Source organism: Sarcophilus harrisii, chromosome 3, assembly GCF_902635505.1.
Source record: "Sarcophilus harrisii chromosome 3, mSarHar1.11, whole genome shotgun sequence".
Lineage (NCBI taxonomy): Eukaryota > Metazoa > Chordata > Mammalia > Dasyuromorphia > Dasyuridae > Sarcophilus > Sarcophilus harrisii.
Window position 1 is genome coordinate 398,383,187 of NC_045428.1, and position 26,846 is coordinate 398,410,032.

Consider the following 26,846-nt stretch of genomic DNA (forward strand, 5'->3'; position numbering starts at 1 on the left):
TTTTGCAGGAGTGAATATATCTATGTATATATTTTGAAAATCAAAAGCTTTAATCAATAATAACAAAAAAGTGTGTGTATCAACAACCTGTGTCCCATTTATTTCCCCAACCTGATTTTTAAACATTCACAGCCACAACCCCCTTATATTACTTTATGAACACTGCTTGAGCTCAGCAAGAACACAGTAGAAAGCTCAGAGAATAAAGTCATAACTAGATAGGAGGCTTGGGACCTGTAGGCTAATTAATGAAAATAACAATAACACTAATAATAGCTGGCAAGCCTCACAATACCCCTGCCTACTAATGGGATAGAGCATAGGGTTAGAAGTCCAAAGTTCTAACCCTAACATTCTCAGATTCTTTCAAGAACAGATAAATTTGTTCTTCCCCCAAATAGAGTCAGCACAGCATTTCATTATCAGTCACTGAGTATGTGTTTTCCTGTCATGCATAAGGAAGCAATTTTTTATTGTCCGACGCACAGAAACACAGGCGTTCAGGGATAGTAAATTGAAAAGAAAAATAATTGTATGTGTCTCCCTAATATAGCTACTTTGATATGGACATCTTTGTAGGATTTTTTCATAAGTTAGTTGGTATTGGTTTACTTTGATTATTGTTTCCTCATTACCTATTCTGATTCCTTTAATCTCTTTCTTGACTCTTATTGCCGAGGATAGAGTTTCTAATACAATATGAATAATAATGGTGATAGTGGGCAACCTTATTTCACTCCTGATCTTACTGGAAAGGTTCCAGTTTTTCCCCATTACATATGATGCTTACTGACAGTTTTAAATATATGCTCCTGACTAATTTAAGGAAAAGTCCATTTATTCCTATACTTTCAAGTGTTTTTATTAGGAATGGGTGTTGGATTTTATCAAATGCTTTTTCTTCACTTTGATTATTGTTATTTTTGTTGTTCACTCACTTCAGTCATATCTTATTCTTTGTGATCCCATTTGGGGTTTTTTGGGCAGAGATATTGAAATGGTTTGCCATTTCCTTCTCTAGCTAATTTTATACTTGGGGAACTGAGGCAAACAAGGTCAAATGACTTGACCAGAATCATACCATTAGTAAGTGTGTGAGGCCAAATTTGAATTCAAGAAGATGAATCTTCCTAAGTCCAAGAAACTAGTGCAACACCTTGGTTAAACAGAGGTAGAAAGAAAAAGGAGGAGGAAGAAGAGAGGAGGAGGAGGAATAAGAACAGGAGAAGGAAGTGAAGGAGGAAGAGGAGGAGAAGTGGGGGGGAGGAAGAGGAGAATGAGGAGGAGAAAGAGAAGGAAGAGGAGGAGGAGAAAGAGGAGAAGGAAGAGAGTTTTCAAGCCTCTGTATCAAACCTGAAGCCAACTCATATTTTGATTACTTCTTCCTTATTTCCCATCTAGTTACACAACTTGGGACATCTCTGACTTCTACACTATGACCTATTATTAGGAAAACCTCATTATCTTTGAGATCCCATCTTCCTTGGCCCCTTACCTCATTACTACTCTTACCCCCTTTAAATGAAGAGTGGAGCCCTGAACTCCAAAACCTCTAGCTCAGACCATCTCATTTCTCACCAGGCTGTACCAATCTGATATACATCTCTGAGTTCATCATACCTCCCCTACTTCTCAGCTTCCTTTTCTGTGATGTCGTCTACCTTTAGAGTGTAAAGTCCCTGAAAATAGGGGCTGTCTGTCTTTATTTGTATGTGTATCCCCCATACTTTCCCTGGCACCTGGTAGGTGCTTAATACATGTTTATTGAGTGTTCTTTGCTCAGATTTGGAAGAAACAGATATTAATCTGCTATCCTTATACAGAGAAGCAAATTCTTTACTGCTATTAGGAAGCTAAGGGTCCTGTTTAGAGTGAGGAGATCATGAGTTACTGGATGTGGTTTTTCTTAAACTTGACCATAATCTTTCTCTGTGGCTGTTTAAAGATAAATAGCATATTATTACATAGAGAATGCTGTTTTAGTCTCATTTCTGCTTTTTACTATCTGTCAGGAAGGCAGGTCTGAATTCAAATCCCCTGATTCTGAGGTTAACTGTTAAAGTCATACCCAAGTCATTTCACCTGAGTTTGACTCCAAATGGGCATAGTAGTACCCACAGTGCCTCCCTCACAGGGATACCACAAAGCCCAAATAAGAACCTGTATGCATGTAAAGAGCTTTTCAAATGACACAGGGTTACCCAAATTCTTAGTACCGTTCTAAACTTTGAAAGCTATATAAAAGTCAACTGCACTTATTTTTTATTGTTCAGTGGGGTCTGATTCTTTGAAACCCAGTTTGGGGTTTTCCTGGTGAAAATACTGGAGTGGTTTGCCATTTCCTTCTCTAGTGGATTAAGGCAAACAAAGGTTAAATAATTTGCTAAGGGTCATACAGCTAAGAAGTGTCTGAGGCTAAATTTGAACACAGATATTCCTGACACAAAAGTCCAATAATCTGTCCACTGAGCCAAATGTCTTTCTGTGTGTCTCCCTCTGATTGTCTGCCCCTGTATATGCCCCCCTTTCTGTCTCTGACTTTTTCTGTCTCTATTTCTCTGTCTCCCTCTGTTTCTCTCTCTGACTCTGTTTCTCTGTCTCTTTATCTTTTTCTTTCTCTGTGTGCCTCACACTCTGTCTGATTTTCTGTCTCTGTCAGTCTCCCTCAGTCTCTCTGTCTTTTTTTTTCTGTGTGTGTGCCTCACTCTCTGTCTCTGTCCAATTTTTTGTCTCTGTCTGTCTTTCTCTGTCTCACTGTCTTTCTGTCTCTTCCTCCCACCCTCCCTCTCATCTTTTTTCTGCCTTCTTTCCTCCAGCCTCCCCTCCCCTCCCCTTTTGCTCTCATTTTCTGTAAAGACCAGTGAAAAAATGATTGGATAAATATTTGTAAAATGTTTCACATGTAAGATAGCAACTTCCCTTCTTTTTCTTGTGGATACTTCTGGGTAATTTGGGTAGTGGTTAATTTTTGTTGTTGTTGTGGGGGTTTTGGGGGGAGGGGAGATGGTAAGGGAAGTCTAGACCTGTAATTTAACTGGTGTGGGGAAGGGAGGGTGGGGAACTCCCTATGTGGAAACTCCCACTACAGAGAGTTATAATTTATAGTTTTAAGAGTGGCTTGGGGCTACTGAGAGGTTAGAGCACTTACTTGTGGTGACATTTGAACTCTGGTCTTTTTTATTCTCCGGTCAGGTTTCTATCCACTATGCCTTGCTCCCTCTCTCTAAATTATTAGATAAGCCTTTTAGATTTAGAGGAACAACCATACTCTTAATTCTAGAGATGGAAAAAGTTTATTTTTATTTTGAATGTTCAAACAAACTCCTTGTCTGTCTCCAGATTCATTTCCCTCTATAGTTCTGATTAAGGTTTCTCTCTTTTTGTCTCCATATAGTTCTGAACATCCAAGTCCCCTTTACCTGATCTACTGTCCTACTTAGACCATTTGTGCAACCTGGAAAAAGGTCGTTCCTGACAGAGACATGTTGATAGGGAAATAGATTTCCTCCCCCAACTTGGTTCTTTCTCATCTCATTCCTAATATGCTTCTGCCCAACTAAATGTCTCTTTCCCCTCCCCTGACTTTTTTTTTTCATTCAGAGTGGTTCATCTTAGAAATGAAACCTGATGGTGATCACACAGAGAAATATTTTCCAAACATATGTAGTAAGTTTTTACCTTAATAGTCACAGAAGAACAATGGGTAACCCCTCCTAAGTGTTTTCTGGGAAAATGTTCTTTACACTCTCCAAATAAAAGATCACTGAGGAATAATCCTGAAATAGCCTCTTAACAGAGATAACAGACATAAAATGGCTACAAAAATGGAAAAAACAAAACACCCCTCCTTTGTTCTCAGACCTTCCAGGTCTTCCCCTACCTAAGGAGTAGAATAACATTACTAAGTGTTTCATTCAAGGCCCTCCTTTCTTTAGACTTTATTATCCTATCCAGCTGCCCTTTACATCCTGAATGAGCTGCTTGCTCTGTCTCTAAAACTGCACTATGCTCTCTCATCTCATTGCTTTTGCTTACATGATAACCTCTATCAAAATGTCACTCCTCAACATTGGTTCCTATTGAAATTCTACCCCAAAACTCACATCTAATGGTACCTCTTTCATGAAGTCTTCTCTGAACTTCTCAGTCAAAAATGAGCTTCCTCTTCTGTGTTCTAGGAGCTCTTTTTACCATCTTATAATGCTTTTCACATGCAGTCACACATTAAGGGGTTTTTTTGTAGATGCCTGATTTCCCCTACTAGAATATGTTTTGTGGGGAGCAGGGTACATGCCTTACTTAACACTAAATTCCCCATAGTATACAGTAGAAGCTCAATAAAGATTAGTTAAATTGAATTAAATCAGAGCCTTACCTAAGTATTCAGACTAATTCAATCTTTTTTTTTTTTTATTGTTTTGGACATGATTAATAGGGAAATAAATTTTGTGTGATTGCACACATGTATAACCCATATCAAATTGCTTATACCCTCTTAGGGAGAAGGAAGGCAGAGAGGAAGGAAAAGAATTTAGAACTCAAAAAAATTTTTAAATGAATTTTTTCTTGCTGAGGCAAACAAGGTTAAGTGACTTGCCCAGGGTCACACAGCCAAGGCAGTGTTAAGTTCCTGAGGTCATATTTGAACTCAGGTCTTCCTGACTTCAAAGTTGGTGCTCTATCCACTGTGCCACCTAGCTGCCCTTAAAAAAAGAATTTTTAAAATTATTTTAACCTATAATAGAGAAAAAGAAAATATTAATAAAAAATAAAAAAATTAATTGTTTTTGACATTTTCATCAATAACTTAGATATAGCCATGGATGACAAGCTTATGAAATTTACAGATAGGCTTAGGAGAGATAGCTTACTCACTGGGCAACAGCTTCAAGTTATAAAAAGATCCCAATGAGTAGTCATATTGTGCCAAATTTAGTAATGAAACTTGATAGGGATAATTATAAAGTTATATACTTGAAGTATAAAATTTCACAAATGACAAAACATAATTACAAAAAAATCACAAATTCAAGATGGGCAAGACATGGTTCAATCACAGTTTATCTGAAGAAGATCTGACAGATTTAGTGGATTTAGAAGGTCATTTTTTTCTAGCAAAAGGACACGAAAGCCTAAAAAGTCTGCACCATGTTAGGTTGCAGTAAGAAAAGTATAAAACCCAGAATACCAGAATAAGGGCAATAATGCCCCCTCATACTTTGCTCTTATAAGAACATATCTTGAGTATTGTGTTTGATTTTAATATCACATTTTTGGAAATGACAACGGAGAGTATTCAGAGGAGGGTATCCAGGACATTGAAGAGCCTAGAGGAAAGGACTAATGAAAATGATTATAAGGGATTGGATATATTTAGCAGCAGCTAGGTGGTGCCATAGTGCATAGAGTGCTGGACCTGGAGTTGGGAAGATTCATCTCCTTAAGTTCAAATCTGACCTCGGACGCTTACTGGGTGACTGGTACTTAACCCTGTTTGCCTCAGTTTCCTAATTTGTAAAATGATTTGGTGAAGGCAATGGCAGTCTACTCCAGTGTCTTTGCCAAAAACTAATAAACAAACCACCAAGTCGGGTAACAAAAAGTCAGCACACGTAAAAATGACTGAACAAAAAGAGATCCAGAAGTAGAAAGAACTTTCCTCCAGTAGTTCTGGCTTTCATGAAAAGGAAAGAAGAAATAGCATTTATTAGGTATCTACTGTGTGCAGGCCCTGTGCTAAATGCTTTATAAATATTATCTCATTTGAGGTATTATTACTATTCTCTCTCTCTCTCTCTCTCTCTCTCTCTCTCTCTCTCTCTCTCTCTCTCTCTCTCTCTCTCTCTCTCTCTCTCTCTCTCTCTCTCTCTCTCAACAGTTAAGGAAATCGAGTCTTAGGGTCATACAGTAAATAATGTCTGGGGTTGGATTTGAACTCGGATCCTTCCTACTCCAAGCCCAGCTGTCTCTGTGCCATCAGCACTTGTTAGGCATGTTGTAGAAGGACTTTTGGGGTAGCTTAAACTAGGTGGCTTCTGAAGTTCCTTCCTCTTGAGTTCTGTTTGTCTGAGGTGAGAATGAGGAAACTTTATTAGATAGAAATTCATTATTTTCTTTTTAGTTTAAAAGGAATTAACTTTGACCTGAACTTTACAACTTTTGGAAATCACTTTAGAAGGTACTGATTTCAAGTCTTGCTGGGAGTGTTTAACCCTTTTCAAAGCAAATTAATAGACCTGGTCCCGGCCCTTCAGGAGGTGACAGTCTCAAACAGACAACTTATACCCAGACAGAATATAAATATAAAAGCTTCTCTGTGCAATTATGCCAACATTAACTAACGTATTTATTTGGGATTTTATTGTCTATTTCGTGACTAAGAAGGCGCTATCTTATTACTCTCCTAAACAAGGTCATCTACTCTCTACCAGTCTCCTCCCTAACTATGATAAGTAGCCCCATGGGACAGGGTAGAGTCATACTGGAATGACAGCCTTACCCTGTGGGAGCTGGAGACAGCGAAGCTCTCACATCACTGAACTGCTGCAGAGGTATCATAGAGAAATGGTCTCATTTCCCCCACACATCCCTCCATCCCAATAGTTTTGGGTTGAGTTCTTTTTCCAGGGTGTTCAGAACTGTTTCATTGCCGTGCTAGGGATATTGGACTCTTACAACATATCATTCATTAAAATGAGAAGAAGTGAGGGGAAAGGATTAGCCAACCTCCACAGAGCAGGCCAGTCTGATTCCCATAATTCCAGACCACTAGGCAGAGATTTCAAAGAAGAGTCAACTTCTTCTGCTCCCTCCCTCCTCCTCTTTCTCAACTTATTACCCCTTATGTCACCATCCCCTGCTTCCCCACTGAAGAGATGATTGGACTTAAAAGTTAACAGCATCGAAGTGACTCGCCATTTACTTCTCTGTGTACATGAATCCTTCAATAGGCTCTAAATTTTCCACCAATTGTGGGATACAAGATTCAGAGCTGAGAAGGACATCAGAAGTGACTTAATTTGGATCCTTCCTTTTATAAGGGCTTGTCTTATTTTTGTCTTTGTATTCCCAACACCTACCATAGTGCCTGGCACAAAGCAGTTGTATAATGAATATTTTTAAGTGAAATCAAGTGAATTAATTAGCCAGAAACATCAAGGATCAGATGGAATCAGAGTTCTAGTGGGAAATGAGGTGACTGAAGTGGATGACATCTAGGGGGCATACTTACACAGGATCCACAATCAACCTTGCACCATATTATTTACTAACCACACAACATCACCACCATCACCCCACCAACTCTCTTGCCCAGCCCTGGCTCACCACCACCAGTCCCAACTGTCCCCTCTCTCTAAACCTATTTTCCACTCTCCACTGAAGTTGGGAGGTCAAGGGACAAGGATTTATTCACTGTGCTGTAGGGCTCAGGCTAATTGCACCCAGTGCCATTGCACCTAGTCATGGAGAGCTCTTACTCCAATCCCTATTCAAATGAATTTGCTCCAGAATTCCCAGTAATGTCTCTGTTCTCTGTGCACAAGCAATGAGCCATTTTTATTCTCATTTTTAAAAATGTAAAAATTTAGCATTCTGTTACTTTCTCTCTCAGTCCCTCTCTTCTAAAAATAGCTAGATGGTACAGGGTATAGAGCACTGGCATGAGACTCCAAAAAGTCAAACCTTACCTCAAATGTAACCCTAGACAGTGTTTTAATTTCTATTTGCCTTAGTTTCCACATCTGTAAATGGAGATAAAAATAGCACCTACCTTTCTGGGTTGTCAGTAAGGGTTAAATGGGTTGATATTTGCAAATATTTTGTATACCTTACAGTGTTCTATAAATACTAGTTATTCTTACTCAGAATTTTTCAACTCCCTTGAGGCATATTTTTAAAGCTCTGAATATAGTTATCTTCTTGTTTGCTTTATTGGACTCTGGTAGACCTTCTCCAGTTGAGTAAATATCTTCTTTAAATAATGCATCCCCTTCATAAACACTACTGAACTTCATTGCTACACAAACAGGAAACAGATAACCAAGCCTTAAGTTGAAAGTATGAAGATATAGATAATGTTTGTGTAGGGTTAAACAGATTTGACTTCTCAAAAAATGGATGGCACGTTCCATTTTCTTCAGGTTTTTCCATTTATATTAGGACTAGGATTACACAGATTTCAAGAAAATATGCTCCTCATGCTGTGATACAATGATGTTCTCCTCAAACCAGACACATTTGAGTGGCTTATCTGGATATTAAGTCACATTTTATTACACCTCTTTCTTTGTAATTTTTAGTCAAATAAATATATTTTTCCCATGTTACCTCCTTACCCTGAAAGGGAGCAATTGAATTTATTTTAATTATTTGTGTTTATCTTATTAATTATTAATATTTATAAATGATATGTACATTTTTTTCCTTTACTGATCATTGCCTTTTTAACCGCCTTTTAAAAAATTTTTCCACTTAGTAGGTTTTTTAATTTTTTTCCAGTTATATGTCAGTATTCATTTTTATAAAATTTTGAATTCCAAATTTTTCCTCCTTCCCTTTCTTCCCTCCTCCCTTAGATGGCAACCTGACATAGGCTATATATGAACAATCATATTAAACATATTTCCACATAAATCATGTTGTAAAAAGAAGAACCAGAACAAAAAGAAAAAAAAACATAAGAAAGAAAAAATGAAAACAATATGTTTCAATCTGTGTTCAAGATATGGATAGTATTTTCCATCATGAGTTCTTTCTAATTGTCTTGGATCATCATATTGCTGAGAAGAGCTTAATCTATCATAGCTGATCATTGCAGAGTGTCGCTGTTAGTGTACACAATGTTTTCCTGGTTCTGTTCACTTCACTTAATATCAGTTCATATAAGTCTTTCCTGGCTTTTCCATAATCTACCTATTACTCATTCCTTATAGCCCAACAATATTCCATTACATTTATAAACCACAACTTGTTTAGCCATTCCCCAATTTGATGGACATTGATGGATTATATGTCACATGACTCATATAAGTTTTCTTCAGCATAACTCATGTGTCCCCACCCTCTCTCCAATAACCTGTTATGTCACCCTCATGTTACCCTGTACTACCCAGAGGAAGGTCATCTCTAGGAGGAAAGATGATGTAAACAGAGTTTCCTCACTTGCTTAGAAGTTGTGCTTACAGGAACTTGAAAGACATCACAGAAGCCTGAGTTAGAATCTTCTGCCACCATGAACAAGTAACATAACTGCTCTGGGACTCAGTGTTCACATCAGTAAAATAAGGAATAGATGTCCTCTAAGTTTTCTTCCAGGTCTAATGCAAAAATCCTCTCATCTAATCCAAAGGTGAGCCCAATGAAGTTAAATGACTTGTCTAAACTCAAAGGGGTAGTAAATACAAAGCCAGGATTCAGACCCAGGGCTTAGAAATGGCTGTGAATGCTTAGCCAGAATGGAACTTGTTCAAAGAATAGTTTTTATCTCCTGGTCAGCCTGCTTGTTTCTAAATAATAATCTTTAGCCTTTTGTTATAATTTTTGAAAGAAGTCATGCTAAGTCTCATAGACTAGTGGAACTTCAATTTTGACACTGAAGGGTATCATTTCATTTTAACATAGTAATCTAGACTTTGTACAAGATGAGCTTTTTTCTTATTATCCAAGAATAAAAAAGGCTGTAAATAGCTAAATCTAGTCTAATATCAACACTCATGCATTAAATCCAAGATGTTTGTTACTGTTGTTCAATTGTTTTCAGTTCTGCCCAACATGACTTCATAGGATAAGTTTTAAATGCTCCATTTCAAAACAGTACTATATAGGGTTCACCTACATGGGAGTGTCTGGAAAACTCCAAAATTTGCTTTTTGAAATTTTTGCTATTAAGAAGATATTCTTGGCCCTTTGTGACTGAAGGTAAAAAATTTACTGAAGAAATGGTTATCACATAACAATCTACTTCCCTTTTCATAAGAACAATAGAAGAATCACTGTCCATCTTTAAGGTTTAGATTTCTCATCTTTGAAATTAGGGGAATTGGAAATGACCTCTGAGGTCTGTGCCAGATTTAAAAATGACTCCAGATAATGCAGTCATTATAGTTCAGTCATGTCACTCGTGTCTGACTTAGTGACCCCAATTTTGGGATTTTCTTGGCAAAGATTTGTGAGTAGTTTGTCATTTCCTTCTCCAGTTTATTTTACAGATGAGGAAACTGAGGCAAATAAGGTTAAGTAACTTGCCTAAGATAGCATAATTAGTGTCTGAAGCCAAATTTGAATTTAAGAAAATGAGTCTTCCTGACTTCTATCCATTGCATCTTGTAGCAAATATGCAGTCAGATTATAGAAATTGAGGAACCTGTGTACTTTTCCATTTTACAAATTGTCATGCTAATGTTCACTTCCAATTCTTTTTTGTATCTTTTAGTAAGTTAATAATATCCTAAAATTAACAGTGTAGGTCAGCCCTTTCTAGAGTCACCCAGTGTCAATTGGGTGTAGGCCAAAATGTGTGGGTATCAAGGCAGGGATAGGGGTTCAAGAGGGAAAGGGAGAATATCTGGTAAAGTATAATGAAGTTTGGTTATTATTTCAAATGCTCTAGTTATCAAATTCTCATCTGGAGGTCATTAGAAAGAGTGAGCCTATGCCAGGAGTTCTTAATCTTGAGCCCCCAGACCCCTAAGAAGCCTGTAGCTAGGATAGAGGTCTATAAACCTGAATGGGAAAAACCTCTTTATTTCAATATAATTGGTTTCCTTTATAATCCTATATATTTTATTTTTTGCATTTAAAAACATTCCAACAAGTAATATATAGACTTCATCGGACTGATAAGGGGGTTCCACGGCACAAAAAAATTAACAGCCCCTAGACAGTACTAAAGTCTGTCTTCCATTTCTTATTGAGGCAGAAAAATAGCATTGTGTTCAGGAAGCCAAGATGTTTGTTACTGTTGTTCAATTGTTTTCAGTTCTGCCCAACTCTTTATGACAGAAGACCCCTATTTGGGGTTTTCTTGGCAAAAATCCCAATAACCTGTTATGTCACCCTCATGTTACCCTGTATTACCCAGAAGAAGGTCATCTCTGGGAGGAAAGATGATGTAAACAAAGTTTCCTCACTTGCTCAGAAGTTGCGCACTTTACAGATGAGGAAAGTGAGGCAAATGGAGTTGTGACTTGCCCAGAGTATCACAGTTAGTAAAAGTATGAGGCCAGATTTGAATTCAGGATGGAAGGAAGTCAATCTTCTTGACTGAAAGCCCAGCACTCTATCCACTGAGCCACCCAGCTGCCCGAGCTGCCAATATAAGTGGAGTGCAAACTCAGTCATGTTGTACCAGCCTGGAAAGGTTTCAAGTTGGGGCCCAGTGATGGACCTTCAAGCAGGGAACCTCCCCTCCCCCAGATAAATTCCAAAAAGTTGTCTTCCCAAGACTGACCAGATGATGGGGTTTTGTTTTTGTGTCTATGTGTGTGGTTGGATTTTTTTCCCATACGAAGACCATCTACTAAGTCCTGAAACATTGGAATTTGGATGAATGGAAGATGTACTTAAATTAATGCAATCAAAACTCATTTGAATTATTTAGTAATTATTTAGTAAATTAGAGTGAGCAAATGGCTATGATATATGTGTAAAGCTTGATTTAACACATACATGACTGAAACAGTCAATCTGGGAAACCAAGTCCAACTGCTAAAGTAGTCTCTCCATCTCATATGCTCCATTTACTCCAGATAATGCAGTCTCTGCTTACTAATCTGCAGCTGCCAAACTACACTGCACTAAAGAGGAAATGGAAAGAACAGGGTTCCATGGGTGACTTGAGTTTCCATTCATGAGGTGAATGTACTTTGCTTAGAGACTGCCATTCCATTCTTCAGTTGGCCTCCTCTGTGATGAGTTAAACAGATGTTAGTGCGAGATCTGAAACTTTTAAAATAAAAATTCAAATAGAAAGATGCTTTCATTGGCACATGTCTTAGAACCAAAGAAAAGAGCAGAGAATCAAAATGATTGGTTAAAGAAAGACGATTAATAGGAGATCGTGTTGTAGGTCCATAGAATACATAGAATGCTGTAGAGTTGGAAATAGAATATAAGCTCTTTGAAGACAGGAACTATATTATTGTTCTCTTTGTATCCTTAGCATCTAGCACAGTGCCTTGAATACATAAAGCACTTAATAAATGTATCAGTTGAAAATAATTTAATAGGAAAGACCAATCCACTTTGAGAATGGACAAGGGTATGAAGGCAAGGGTAGCCTGGAGAAAATTAAGAAATATTAGATAATTAAACCAGGCAAAGAAAATGGGGGTTGGGGGGGGAATGAGGCATAAAATGAGCTTATGATGAATTTGGAGGGTAGGTAATGAAAGTTGTAATGTCTTACTCTAAAACATTTACTTCTGCCTTCTGCTCCCCCCTTTACAATTCACCACCATGACGTCCAGTTCCTTTGGATTGTCTTTATCAATACAAAAAGGTTCAAAGTCATGAAAAGGCTTACTTAAAGTCATACAACTTGTTAGCAGCTGAACCAGAAATATACCCTCCAAATCTTGGCTTCTTGGCTATGCCCTTCACCATCACTTGGTGATTTCTTATAAGTTCCAAATGCTATGGAAAAAAGTAGGATCAGAGTATTTTAAAGAAAGAACAACTTGGATTATAAACTTGAGAGAACAAAGTAAGATTTGGGAGTGGAGTGGGTAGAAAGGTGGCAGGAAATGAACAGCAGAAAACTAAAGTCAGACAGAGCCAAATGACCTAACTGAGGCAGAGTGAACAAAAACAGTGAAAGGTAAAGAGAGAGGATAGGTGATGGAAATGGGAAGGTCTGTTCTGTATCACTCTAAAATGTTTACTTATGCATGCCTCCCTTTATGGTCTGCCTCTAAAAATAGAAAAGTAAAATTAGCATTCTTTCTGAGTGCCTCAGAGTAGAGAGAAGGGACTCACTAGAAAAAGGAAGGAAATGAACAGTAACCTTGAGTCCATATTTATGTGGAAGAAGGGCAAGAAGGCAGATGAAGAGGAAAACATAAATAACTCATTATAGTTTTTTTAAATAAGATTTTAAAGTAGGATGCTGTATTTTTCATTCACAAGTGATTCATCTGGCATGGAAATATCTCTGCCTTGAGACTCTAGAGCTGTCTGTATCCATGATCAATTTTTAATCAACATAAATAGTGTCATAAATTATACATGACAAAATAGCATACAGTATTGCACAATGAGGGATAAATAATTTAAATGATTAAAAACTGTTTAGCTGTCATAGTTCTAAAATGTAGAAACTACATTTGAAAATCCTAATTAGAGATTAGAATAGAGTGTGAAAGAAGACTTACCATGAATTTGGAATAGAAGGAACCTGGGTTCAAATCTCAGTTCTTTCAATTTCTACCTTTGTTATCCCTTATCCTATGAGGGTCTCAGTTCCTTCATCTATTAAATCAAAAGGATTAGGCTTTATTAGACTAAGGCATCTTTCAAATCAAAAACCTAATATACTAAGTGAGGTTTAACACATAAACCTAATTTTTCCCCTAGCCTTGTTCTCTCCCATTTTCTCCAGGGATAGAAATTGCTGCTTACCCAACTGATGAGCCATCCATTCATAATTTTACTTATATAGGCTGGAATCAAATCCTCTTTTTCAGATGTCCACAGAAAAATTGTTGTTTTATGAATAAGGGGGTTTTGTTCTCTCCACAATCTAAGTCTTGCACCATGTTATCTCAGGAAAGATAACATAAATGAACTTGCCACTTTCTTAGACTGTCTCAGCTTTGCATTGTCATGATCTCCACCCCCAAGTTTCTGTTTATAATTGTCACACAACTAGAAGTATAGCCAGTTAAAGCTAAATTCAGCAAAAATACAGTCATAATCCTACTCCAGATCTCATGAAGTAATAGTCATGAGAATTATATTACACAGGTTGGAATACACCCTAAAGTCATTGATAAAAAGAAAGACCCCAAATACACCAAAACATTTATAAGAGCACTTTTTGTGGTAACAGAAAGAAAAAGTATGACCTATCAACTGAAGAGTAGATCAACACAATGTTATACATGACTGTAGTGGAATTGTACTGGCCTGTTAGAAAAGACAAAAAATGATGACAACAGAGAAAAATGGAAAAATCTACATGAATTGATGCTAAGTGAAGTAAGTAGAATCAGGAAAATAATATACATAATGAGTGCAATAAGGTAAATGAAAAGAACACTTATGAAACAATTGAAAATTAATATTGCAGAACTATAAAGAAAAAGCTCAAAACCAAAACAAAAAATTGAGAAGACATCTCCTCTAACCCCTTTGGATAGGTGGGGTGGGGTGGGATTCTACATGTGTGGAAAATTGCATTTGTTATCATATGGTATTTTTATATACAAGTCAGTTTTGCTCATTTCACTCTTCTATTTGTTCTTTTTTTTAAAAAAAATTGTTACAAGGGGTGGCTATTTAAAAAGAGAGGGAGTAAAACAGGGAAATTTAGGCAATAATATGAAGCATTGTAATATACCATGTTCTATTATATCTCTTCTTTACTACATATAGATTTTAGAAATTCCAAGAAGCACTCACAGTTGGCCAGCAAATACATGATAAAGACATTACTTATCCATTCTCCACCATAAAAGCTATCCACTGGTCTAAATAATCAGTTCAATAGGATTAAAAGTATCACTCACCATATTTTTCTGGTTGCCTTTGGGTTGTTATTAATACCACTTAATTTTTATCTTTTGGCTATACAATACTATACAATACATGATTTAGGTTTAAACAGACCTGGCATCATTACCTATAGTTATACATTCACAAAGCACAAGAGAACCAAAGATAATTTCCCCTATACTATCTTCTTTTCTTTTTACTCAGCACTTATTCAGCAACCAATGTATGCTTTGTAGAAGTGGGTGATCTCTCACAATTCATAACAAAAACTCTTCAATTGGATGACTGCCATTAAAACATGGCAGACCTATTTATATTGTATAAAAAAGTAACTTTACCAGGTTTATTACCATTCTACAAACTCCATGTTACTTTCCAAATAGAGGTATATAAGGAACTTATGAGCAGCTAGGAGGCACAGTGGATAGAGTACCAGACTTGGGATCAGGAAGGTTTATCTTCCTAAGTTCAAATGTGATCTCAGACATTTACTCACTATGTGGCCCTTGGCAAGTCATTCAACCCTGTATGCCTCAGTTTCCTCACCTGTAAAATGAGCTAGAGAAGGAAATAGCAACACACTCCAGTATCTCTGTCAAGAAAACCCTAAATGGGGTTACAGGGTCATACAGGACTGAAAATGACTGAACAAGAACAGGCACCTAGGAGTCCTGAAGACTAATGCAATGATATTATCTGAGTATGGGCATATAACAGTCATTATGCTTTGTGTGAGCCTGGGAAACATGTCATAATCATCATTCTGATTGATATTAAGCTCTCAGATACTAAATCCTCTTTGTTTCCCATCAAGAGCTATGTTACTGCCAAGGGGAATGACCAAAATAAGAAACAGAAAATAAATTAAGTCAAAGTGATTAACTGCTTTAAATCTTTTCCTTTATAGTAATGCTTATTTTTCATCCAAGGAGAGCAGCAGGAGAATCAGCACATTTATTGCATTAGTCATTGTATTAAGTGAACACTTCCCGTACTTTATAATTTATTTGAATAGAACTGTTAGAGTTTTTTTTAAATGTTATATTGGTGCCTGTTGTTTTTTCATATTATTATTTCCAGGTCTATTCCTTTTCCCCTAAACCATCTCTAGTAAAAAAGAAAATAGTTAAGTAAAAATTATCAACAAAGGGATGTTGACTGTCAGTGTATATAATATTTAATATAACTTAATAATTTAATTAATTTAATAATAACTTCTATATTCCCTGCCTCTGTACTGGCAGGAGGGAACTATGTTTCATTATTTGTTCTCTCCAAGACTAAAATTGGTCATCATAAATAATCTGAGTTCAGCTACTATTATTTTCATGAATATCATTACTTAATCATTGTGCATATTTTTCTCATTTCAGCTTTCTTCATGCCATATCAGTTCATTACAATCATCTCATGTTTTTCTGAACTCTTCATATTTATTGTAATTTATGATACGGTGATATTTCATTTTATTCATATATAACAACTTATTCAGCCATTCCCCAGTCATTGGGCATCCATTTTGCTTCTAAAAAGTTCCATTATGAATATTTTTATAGTACAAGACCTTTCTTTCTCTCTTTGACCTTTACAGCCTGTAGGAAAATGACTGAGTCAAAGTTATGAATATTTTGGTGAGTTTTCTCACATTGTGTTCCAAAATAATTAGAGCAATTCATAACTCCACCAAGAGTGTATTAATGTCTTCAGATCCTCCTGTAATAACAATTTCCATCTTTGCCATTTTACACGTGTGTGAAGTGAAACATCAGAGTAAAGTTCTTTTTATTATTCATCCTCAGTTCTTTTTATTATTGTGTTTTAGAACATTTTTCATATGGTTATTGATTGCTTTTGACTGCTCAACTATTGAAGTATGGGTGAGTATAAATATGTGTATGAGAAAATATATACAATATATGATATATAATATATATAATACATTATATTTGTTATATTACTATTGTCATATATTAATATTATTATACTATGTTATATCATATATACATATGTAGAAACATATGTATACTACTTGTATACATAATATTCATATAATATTTATGTAATATATCAATGTCTTGGACATCAGATAGATATAAACTTTTATAGTGGTTAGTTTTCAATTTTTTCTTTAATTTTTCAGTTTCATCAGAAAGGTGTACTAGTTATTTTCCTTTGCCATTTATTGGAATATTGTGAAGATGAATTAGAGACTTAAAATTCAAAAGGGACTTTAAATGTTTGAAGGAAAAGACCTTCTATAGATAGTGTCAATAATTTGGCTTTAGGCCAAATTCTTACATTTCTGAAATTTCCAGTCTTTGCAAAGTAATCAGATAATATATGATCCTAGGGCTAGAGCTAAAAGTGACTTTGTAAGTCAACTCTCCACATTTTACACATTTTTATAGATAAAGAAGCTACAGCTCTTGGAGGTTGTGACTAAGATAAAAATGTTCTTCTCTTCTTTAAAAATGTTTTATTGATGCCCTTTTCTTTCTTTTTATATCACTATAATTTCCCATGAAGTCTCCCTCAGCCCTCCCATAACAGTATTTTCTTATAATTAGTCAAGGAAAACAAATCAGCACATTGACTATGCAAAAATATATGCCTCATTCTAAACCTTTAGTCCTTCATCTCTCAGCAGAGAAATAGGACACATGCTTCTCTCTCAGTCTTTTGAAATCCTAGTTAGTCACTGCACTGACCAGAATTCCAAAATCTTTAACTGTTCTCATTTACATCTTTATGATCATTATATTAATTGTTCTTCTAGTTTTTCTTTTGCTCTGTATCTGTTCATGTAAGTCTTCCCAAATTCTTCTGAAATTTTCATTTAATTTCTTAGGGCATAATAATATTCATAGGATCATAGATCTGGATTTGAAAAGAACCTTAGAAATTCTAGCTTGTCTGAACTTTCCATTTTACAGATGAGAAAACTGAGACAAATAGCAGTTAAGTGATTTGCCCAGGGTCACCTAACGTGTTATATAAGGCAGGTTTAGGACCTAAGTATATCTGATTCCAAATCCAGCATTCTATCCACCATACTACTCAACATTTCCATTCCATTATATTGATATACAGTTGATTCAGCCATTCCCCAATTGTTATGCTTTTAATATCCATGTGAACTTATGTGACTATTTTTGGATTTTGGGAACCCTGGGCTATGCTTCTGGAGTTTTGGTAAGTCACAAGTTCAGAAATGAAGTAGGTTAGTAAAATCATTGAATGAGTCTAGACTAGAAAACCAGGTAGAAGAACTAGTGATTCTTCCCACCTTTTAGGCTACCCATCCCATAAAACAGCATTCCCAGCTTCCCAGCTTTCCAAGATATAAAAAATTGCTTCAGTAGGCAATGCCTATCAAACAGAACACTTTTGTATGGACTTTCCACAATTCTCAGGCAAAGTGTCTGTCTATTTCCAGTAGAATGGTGATGGTACCCAGACAGTTTGGGCACTTAGCCCAGACATTTCTTAATGTATTGCCTCTTCAGGAGTAATCCTCAGGCATAGCTAAGCAGAGATAAGGACGATAGTTCAGCTATGAATGAATATAGGATGCTTTCATTTCTGGAAGACTTCCCAGTCTGTTTGGGTTCCTGTATTTGTTTTTAGGATGCTGGTATAGTATATATGTTGGTAGCCAAATAGAAAACTGAAACCAATAAAGGCAGCCTTTATCATTTAGGAGGTTGGCAAACAGAGGTTGACTTTAGAATTTTGGCAAGGCAAAAAGTCCAGATAGCCTACCAGATGCACTAGAGGATGTGGCAATGAGCAGAGAGTGTTTCCCTCTCTTCCACACCATCACAAGGCATATATTTAATGGAGACTACTTCTGAAAGAGTGCTAATTTTGAAAAATGAATCTTTGAAAATAGATCTATGCTGTACTATCAGGAAGAGATAAGTATTGTAGCAAACTACCTTATTTTGAACACAAATCAACATTTTCTGTTCCAAAGCAATATCTAATGCTCTACAATGCACAATGTCCTATTTATAAACAGTATATTTTTTACTTGCAAGATATTTTTTTAAATCTGGAATCATGGATATCCTAAGGCCTAGTGGGTTTCTTTGCTCCCTTTTTGCCACTATAGTTCATCATGTTGTGATGTCAGCAGGAGAATAACCTCAGAAATACTCTCTAGACTTACGTTCCTGAGACCAAAGCTGTATTTCTCATTTGTTGATATAAGAGCTGACAAAAGGCAAAGTACAGCCTTTAGCATCTTAGCAAAAGGAGCCCTGTGAGCAATTTAACTTAACAGGGCAATAGAGTTTTTAAGATGTATTGTGAGGGCAGGAATAATCATAATTCCCTCAAGTTACAAATTAATGTAGTCAACTGAAGCATGAGGAAAGGACACAATGCAAAGGCATCCATTAAACCAACCCCAAATGGATCTAAAACAAGGTTTCTTAGTCTTCTTTGTGTCATGATCTTCTTTGGAAGTTGAGTGAAGTCTATGAGCACAGAATAATGTGTTTAAGTACATAAAGTGCATAGGATTAAAAAAGAAACATATTAAAATAGTTATCAAAATACTAAGTTTTAAAAATTCACAGACTGACTACTGGTTAAAAACCCCAGACTATGGTAACAATTCCTAGGATTATACCTGTTTTGGTGCAATGTACTCTATTTAATTGTTGATCTCATGGAAGCACAGGTTTAATTTGAATTATAGGAATTCATAGAATCCACCTAGAGTTTTGAAAGTGATTTTTAGAGATCATCTAAGCTAAACCTCACAATTTACAAATGATCATATGAGACCCAGGCAGATGCTCAAGATCATGCATATAAGAAAGTACTAGAAACAGGATTTTAAATCAGTGCTCATTCCACTACACATTACACAACATTATACTTGCTCATGAATCTGGGTTAAAATGAATTTCATTTGCAAAGTAAAACCTGTGTAATACTTCATATTTAATGATATTTTCACACAAATTGTGTTCTCCACTGGTTCACTTTTTAGTTGAAATTTTTTCATCTCAAAAACTCAAAACTGGCAATTCAGTTCAGTCTTATAGCATAAGTAGTAACTTCCCCAAAGCCAAGAAAAGTAGGTGGCATTCAGGATAGTAATTGTCATCAACTTGTCTTGGCATTCTTTCTTGTTCAGTTGTTTTCAGTCCTGTCTGACTCTTTGTGACCCATTTGGGAGTTTTATTGGCAAAGATACTGGAGTGGTTTGCCATAGTTTGCCTTTTCCTTCTCCAATTCATTTTTCAGATGAAATTGAGGCAAATGGGATTAAGTGACTTTTCACCCAGCTGATAAATGTCTGAGGCAATATTTGAATTCAGGAACATGAATCTTCCTTACTTTCAGCTCAGCCTTCTATCCAACATATCACATATCTGTCCCAGACATGATCCCTTACAACCTTGAAGGTTGTCAAGTGGTGTCAAAGTACCAGACTACCACAGATGTTACTACGCAGTTGCATCAGAATAAATAAATTAAAGTAACCGCCCCTCCCCCCCCAAAGAAAAACAACCAATGAGTCAGATTTTATCAGAACATTTATAATATTAGGTACAGAGATATATAGTTGCCCAGGTCCTCCATGGGTATAAATTAGTCTGTGGTAGTAAATTAGACACTGGGGATCTTGTTAACTCTTTCAGAACCATTAGGGTAATATTTAGAGTTGTGCAGTAATAATTTAGTTAAATAATACCCTTGTTAGTAAAAGGCTTTATTTAATTCTCTTTCAAAAAGCTTCCTAACTTATTTCCAGAGGCAAATTGGATGCAGTGTAGAGTTAGCTGAATGGGTTGAGCAAAAAAGAGCCAAATAACAGACTAGCTGACAAAAACTACAACTTGAATTTTCCCTCAATGATTACTTAACCAGTAGTAGAATCTTGAAAGAGAGTCTTGCTTCCTGAAAAAAGCATTTAATTCAGCTATCCTATTTTTCATCATCTGTATATCTAAAGACACAATTCAAGGACAAGTAGGATAACTGGCGTGCCTTGATTTTAGTGAGACATATCCCTATTAATGCCTTTTCACTCATTGCCCTCCAATAAATGGGTTGCATCAAAAGAAAACTAACCAACAGAGAAGTAGCATTGTATTTTGAAAAGAAAACTAAACTTGGGGTCAGTATAGTCCTCAGTCTTCCTCTCCAGGTAATCATAAGCAAGTCATGACTTTTCTTTGAACCTCATTTTCCTCATCTGTAAAATGGGGATAATAATGCCTATAGAGGAAATTTTCTAGGATTGTTGTGAAAAGCAAGTGAGAAAAACCTTAAAGAGTTATATAAATGTCAGCTATTTTTTTCAGATAAAAAGATGTGTTTATATCTGACTGTAACGGTTCCAGTACAACACTATGCCAATTACAACACCACCAATAACAACAATAAACATTTATATAGCCCTTATTATGTGCCAGTCATTGGGCTAGGTGCTTTACAAATATTATTTCCTTTGATTCTCACAACCCTGTGAGGTAGGTGCTATTATTATTGCCATTTTATAGGAACGGAGTTAAACAGGGTTAAGTGACTTGCCCAGGGTTACACAGCCAGATTTGAACTCAGATTTTCTTGACTTTGGATCTGACAGTCTATCTACTACTCCACTTAGAAGAGAAAGGCAAATTTTATTAATATAATAGGTAAGGGATGAATATTTATCCCCTCAGTCACTCTTATATAGGAATGAAATAATTGAAACTATCTATGTATGTCAAATTTCTAAGATTCTTGCAGCCACTACTGCTTACTACTCACATTTCTTCCCCCCTGCCCTATGATGCTACTTTCTTACTGAACTTTTCTTGTAATGTTACAGTTTAATCCATACGCTTAATCAGGACACCTAAAGTACAAGTAAAGGGAAGAAAAGATTTCGCTGTCCACAGGACAGGTTTTCTGCTCATGAGTATTTCTAGAAATGAGCATGTGGGCACTTCTAGAAGCTTAGCATCTGTGCATGGTGAGAGTTTTTGCCCAAACTTTCCCCATTTCTAGATTTTCCTTCCTGTTGAGGGCACTAACATCTACCATAAATATATCTTGTATTTACCAGTTTGTTTATTTATATGTTATCTTAGTCCATTATAATGTAACCTCCCTCACTCTCATTCTCTCCCCACTTCCCAGCAGAAACCGTGTTTTGCTTTTTTTTATGTCCTCAGTATTTAGTCCAAGTCTGATACACAGCCAACTCCTAATAAAGGCTTGTTGATTAACTCATCTGCTATCTCATGATTATTATCTAGCCCAAACTACCTAGAGGAGGAAATCCCTCTAAAACATGTCAGATGAATGGTTATTCAGCTTTCTTTATAAAATATTGATGTCTATAAATTCTCATGAACCTTCTGAAACAAACTTCTTTGCAAGCCTCTCATTAATGTTTGTTGAATGTCTGAGTGACACTTTCTTTGTTCTTTCAGGGATTTCAAGAACCAAAAGGAGACTTAACAGATCACAGAATCCAGTTTTATTTATAAGAAAACTGGCTTGAAGAGGTACAGGGACCTGTCTAAAGTCAAATAGGTAAATCTATTCAAATACAGACTTTCTGACTCAAAATCTAAGTTTCATTCTTCTATGACATTCTGTTTCCCTACCACATAAAATTAGAATTTACTATCCCACTTTTCTTTCATCCTTTTGACTGAAGTAGATATATGAAAAGAATGTATTAATAATAATAACTAATATTTATATGGTGCTTTAAGATTTATAGAGTATTTTACGAATATTATTTTATTTGATGCTTATAACTCTGGGAGGCTGATTTGAGTCTCACAACTTTACTATCATTATCCCTATTTTATAGATGAAGAAATTGAGGCAGTCAGAGGTTAAATGACTTGCTTAAGGTCATATAACCCAAGTTATGAGGTCAGACTTGATTTCAGATCTTCCTGACATCAGGTTATGAGTGTTTTATCTGCTTCACCACAAAGGCCCCTTATTTTCCTCATGCTCTGTGACCACCTTGTGCCAAGGGGCCTCAGATTTGCAGAATTCCTTGCTGTAGATGTCTTGGTTTTTGCTTTGCTTTTTAAAAGTTGCTATTATTATTGTTTGTTCTTTGTTCTCGAGGAGGACCATAATAGCAGGGAGATAATGTCATGATATGAAAATAAATTGGATTTAAGTGACAGAGGACTGGGCAAAATCACCTGCCTCACTTTCTCCTCCAGAGCCATCTGGGTCTAGTGGCCAGATATAGATCAGGAAAACTGGAGATGGCCCTGGATGAAATGGGAGACCTTGCCTTTTTAAGCTAAGATCTCTGTTTGACAGACCACACCCATTCAGTGATTAAGGCTAGGTAGCAATTGAGGCCTTTTTCACCTAGACCAAAAAAAAAAATAAATAAATAAGGAGAGACTAAATAAATAAATAAACCAAGGAATGAATCTGGAAAGAGAAGATGCTCAGGATTTCTGACCGAAACAGAAATAACTGCTATTTACACTCAATTTGAGTCTATCAGAACCCATTCAATGGCAAAACGGAGCTTGGCCTAGGATCTATTGGTGGCCAAATAGAATCAGATCAGTTTTGATTTAAGACCTGGTCCTTAAAAAAGAAATCTAGCCAGTAAACCCTGTTTTTCAACAATAGGACAAGCTCTTGATCTTGTCAACTTCCCTACAGTTTCTCTGAGGCTCAAAAATGTTGTGTGTGGAGTCTGCAGAAATGTAGAAGAACCTCTAGCATGACATAATGCTCCAAAATTTCCCCCAGGGTAAGTGGAGTAACAATTATTCAGGCTTCCATTTGACCCTCATTTTGAAGTTACTGAGAGCCAAGGGTGTGCCTCCCCAGATTTCTTTTGTAAATATCTTGTACATGATGTGCATGAGTTTTTAAAAAAATCATTAATTTCCATTAAGATCATCTTCCCTTTGAATTGTGTTATAAATTAGCAATCTACATGAAATAAATTGGGCTATATCAGTAGGCTTCAAAACCTAAAAGCAGGATATCATTGCCTTCTCTGTGTGTCTCTCTCTTTCTCTCTCTCTCTGTCTTTGTCTCTCTGTCTCTGTCTCTCTTTCTCTCTCACATACACACATACATACACATTTACACGTTCTTATGGTTTGCTTGGATTCCCAACAAGGAACTCTGAAAAGTCCTTTGGGTCGCTGCTGTCTCTATATGTATATGTGCATACATACACACAAACACATATATATGTATACATATACACACATATATATGCCCCAACAGTGACCATTCTCTCAAGGACATGAGTGCCAAGTGTTTTCCAACTCCAATAATTTAAAAGTTTTGTGGAAATGCAAAGAATCTCCTTAGTAAAATATTGGGGATTCCTATTTCTAATTATATTATGCTACTATTTTGTTAGGCAGATTGGAATGATTATCATAAGCTCTGCAACAGGTCAGCAACATTATTTTCAATCCAAATTCTTTATGTAGAATTTTTTGGGGATAGCATGTTCATATTCTTTGGCTCATCTCATTGAGCAGTTAACTAATTCTAGGCTTTTACTCAAGAAATAAACTTCAGTATAAAAAGGAAAGCTTTCCATATCTTCCATTGCCCCATTCTCTCCTAACACCATGGGGTAAGTGGATTCCCAGGCTCTCCTCATTTCAGTCCATCCTCCACTTTAGCTGCCAAAATAATCTTCCTAAAATCCAAGTCTGACCACATCACCCTCCTATTCAATCAAATCCAAGGTAGCTCTCTCTACTTCCAGGATTTGGCTTTTAAAGCCCTTTATAGCCTGGTACCTTCTTAATTTTCCAGGACTCTCTGACACCAGTCTTCTTACAGTTCTTCACATCTTTTTTTCTGATTTTCCTTGCCTAACTCTGGGCATTTTCACTGGCTGTCTATCTATGCTTAGATCTTTCTTCTTCCACTTTTCTGTCTCTGAGCTTCCATGGTTTCTTTCAAGTTCCAGCTAAAATCACCTTTAAGAAGTTTTTCCCTGCCTCCTGTATAACTAGTGCCATCCCTCTGAGATTACTTCCAAGTTTTTCTGTAACAATATTGTTTGTACATAGTTACTTACATGTTCTTTCCCCGCATCTGATTGTGAGCTTTTAGACAGCAGAGAGGGGGTTGTTTTTGTTTTATTTTTTATTTTATTTCTCACACATATACACCCCAGTCTCCATTGCTTAGCACAGTGCCTAACGCACAACAGGAATTTTTTAAATGCTTTGATTAGACTTGCTGCCACTAGAGTTGAAAGATCCAGGTTCAAATCTTTATTATGTTACTGACTTGTATGAGCTTGGATAGTCACTTAATCTGTCTAGGTCCCAGTTCTTTTATCTATAAAATGAGAGGGTTGAACTAAGTGGCTTCTTAACTTCCATCTAGTTCTAAATCAATGAATCATTGGGATACATAGTGATTCTTAGTGGCCCAGGGGCGTGGAGAAAGATATACTCAAATGTAAATATAGTGAGTGTGAAAATATCCTACTATTCCACTCCTTCTACAAAGTGAGAATTACATTCAATCTCCAGTATATCTAAATTGCTGGGGTCATGGAACTCTGGGAGCATTCCCTGGGGCTTTCAGAGCTTGCTCTGGTCATGAGATATCAGTTTTCCTTTTTGCTCAGTCAACTAAAAATCCACCACAGCCAACTAAAAAAATCCACTATTATTGTTTCTCTCTTCCTCCACCTCCTCCACTCCCTACCAATTCCCAAGGGAATAAGTGAATGGAGATGGACAACGTGTCTCTTCCACAAAGTTTCCAACTTTAGTTCTTTCTGAGTCCAGAAGAAAAGAAATTGTTTGATGGTTATTGTAGATAGCTATGTTGTGTTGATCAAATTAATGAACTGGTCATTCTTGATCACAAGAACTTCACCAGTTAGCAAGATGTCCTCTCCTGTAGAGCCATGGTTCCTTTGCTAAGATAGGTTTATCTATTACACTGTTTTTAAGCAAAAAGAGGTTAGTTCTAATTTCTTCTAAGGACTAATTATATATTGTGCTTCTGCCTACCTATCTTTAACTTTTCCAGTAAGAAATACACTGTGTTAGTCACTCAAGGGGATACAAGAGAAATAGAAAAGCCTGCCTTCAAAGACCTTATAATCTTTGTGGGGAGCCAGATCATATGTTCCCAGAAACAAGAGAGAAGCAGAAGAACATAAAACAATAAAATATTCACTTGCGTGTCCAGACAATAAGTGTAAGCTTCCCTTTTTCAAGACATTCCCTCTTCCAAAGAGGTTCTTAGACAGAGAGCTGACAAACTTTAGAGGACATCTTGAGCTAAATGTCTTTATGTTACAGATAAAGAGAACGTGATAAATATTGCATTGGATTTCCCCTGAAGGTGTTAGAGGAATGCATTGTTTATAGCAGCCAAGCTCTGACTAATAGGTGTCATTAGTATATATTTGGCCTATGTGTGAAATGTGGGTGCTAGGATGTGATAGATCAGTTCACTGTGATTCTCTAAACAATCTCTATAGATATCTCTATAGATATATGTCATCAAAAATGTATGAAAGTCAGAAGGATTGAGGAGACTGATCACAGAGGACCGGATGGACCCATGTTTGCCATGTTCTCCTCTAGTTGATTATTTCTCTTAGACAAGTACCATATGATGTTTTGTTTCTAATAAATATTTTTACTAACCAGCAAATGATGTTTTACTTCATACCAAGAAGATAAAAACATCAGCTTTGCATCAGGGTTAACCTGAAGTTTCCCTATCATATTACTGCCAAATCCCAGGGTCTTGAAGAAAAGAGGCAGCAGGGTTAACCTGAAGTTTCCCTATTATATTACTGCCAAATCCCAGGGTCTTGAAGAAAAGAAGAAAGATCATGTAAGCAAGAAATTCAAGTAGTGAATTTAAAATAACTTTGGAAAAAAAAACCTTATTTCTCCCTTCAATGATCAGTTTTTAAGATCAGTTGGAAATTGTTAGATTGGAGTAAAGTTTGAGCAGGTCTGATTGTAGGGAAAAGTTGTGGTTTCTTAGTGTTTAAAGAATGAAATATTTAAACAATGAAATAAGCTTTTTTTCTTCTCTTTTTTCCTTCATTACAAAAGACATTTCTCTGACTAGAGAAGACAAGGTGATGTAAAAACAAAAAAATCAATATAATTCATACT

General features: G+C 36.2%; 1 protein-coding gene and 1 long non-coding RNA gene across 3 annotated transcripts in view; one reads left to right on the forward strand and one right to left on the reverse strand.

The window, feature by feature from the left end:
• Positions 1–26,846, forward strand: part of WIPF1 (WAS/WASL interacting protein family member 1) — a 164,133-nt gene that overhangs the window by 38,544 nt on the left and 98,743 nt on the right. For both annotated transcript variants that reach the window (XM_031960431.1, XM_031960432.1), the window contains exon 2: positions 22,155–22,257. The gene's annotated coding sequence lies outside the window, so the exon portion shown is untranslated. The remainder of the gene's footprint in view (positions 1–22,154; positions 22,258–26,846) is intronic.
• The window catches only part of LOC116422441, a 33,646-nt gene that overhangs the window by 1,560 nt on the left and 5,240 nt on the right, over positions 1–26,846 (reverse strand). The gene's annotated exons all lie outside the window — the stretch shown is intronic.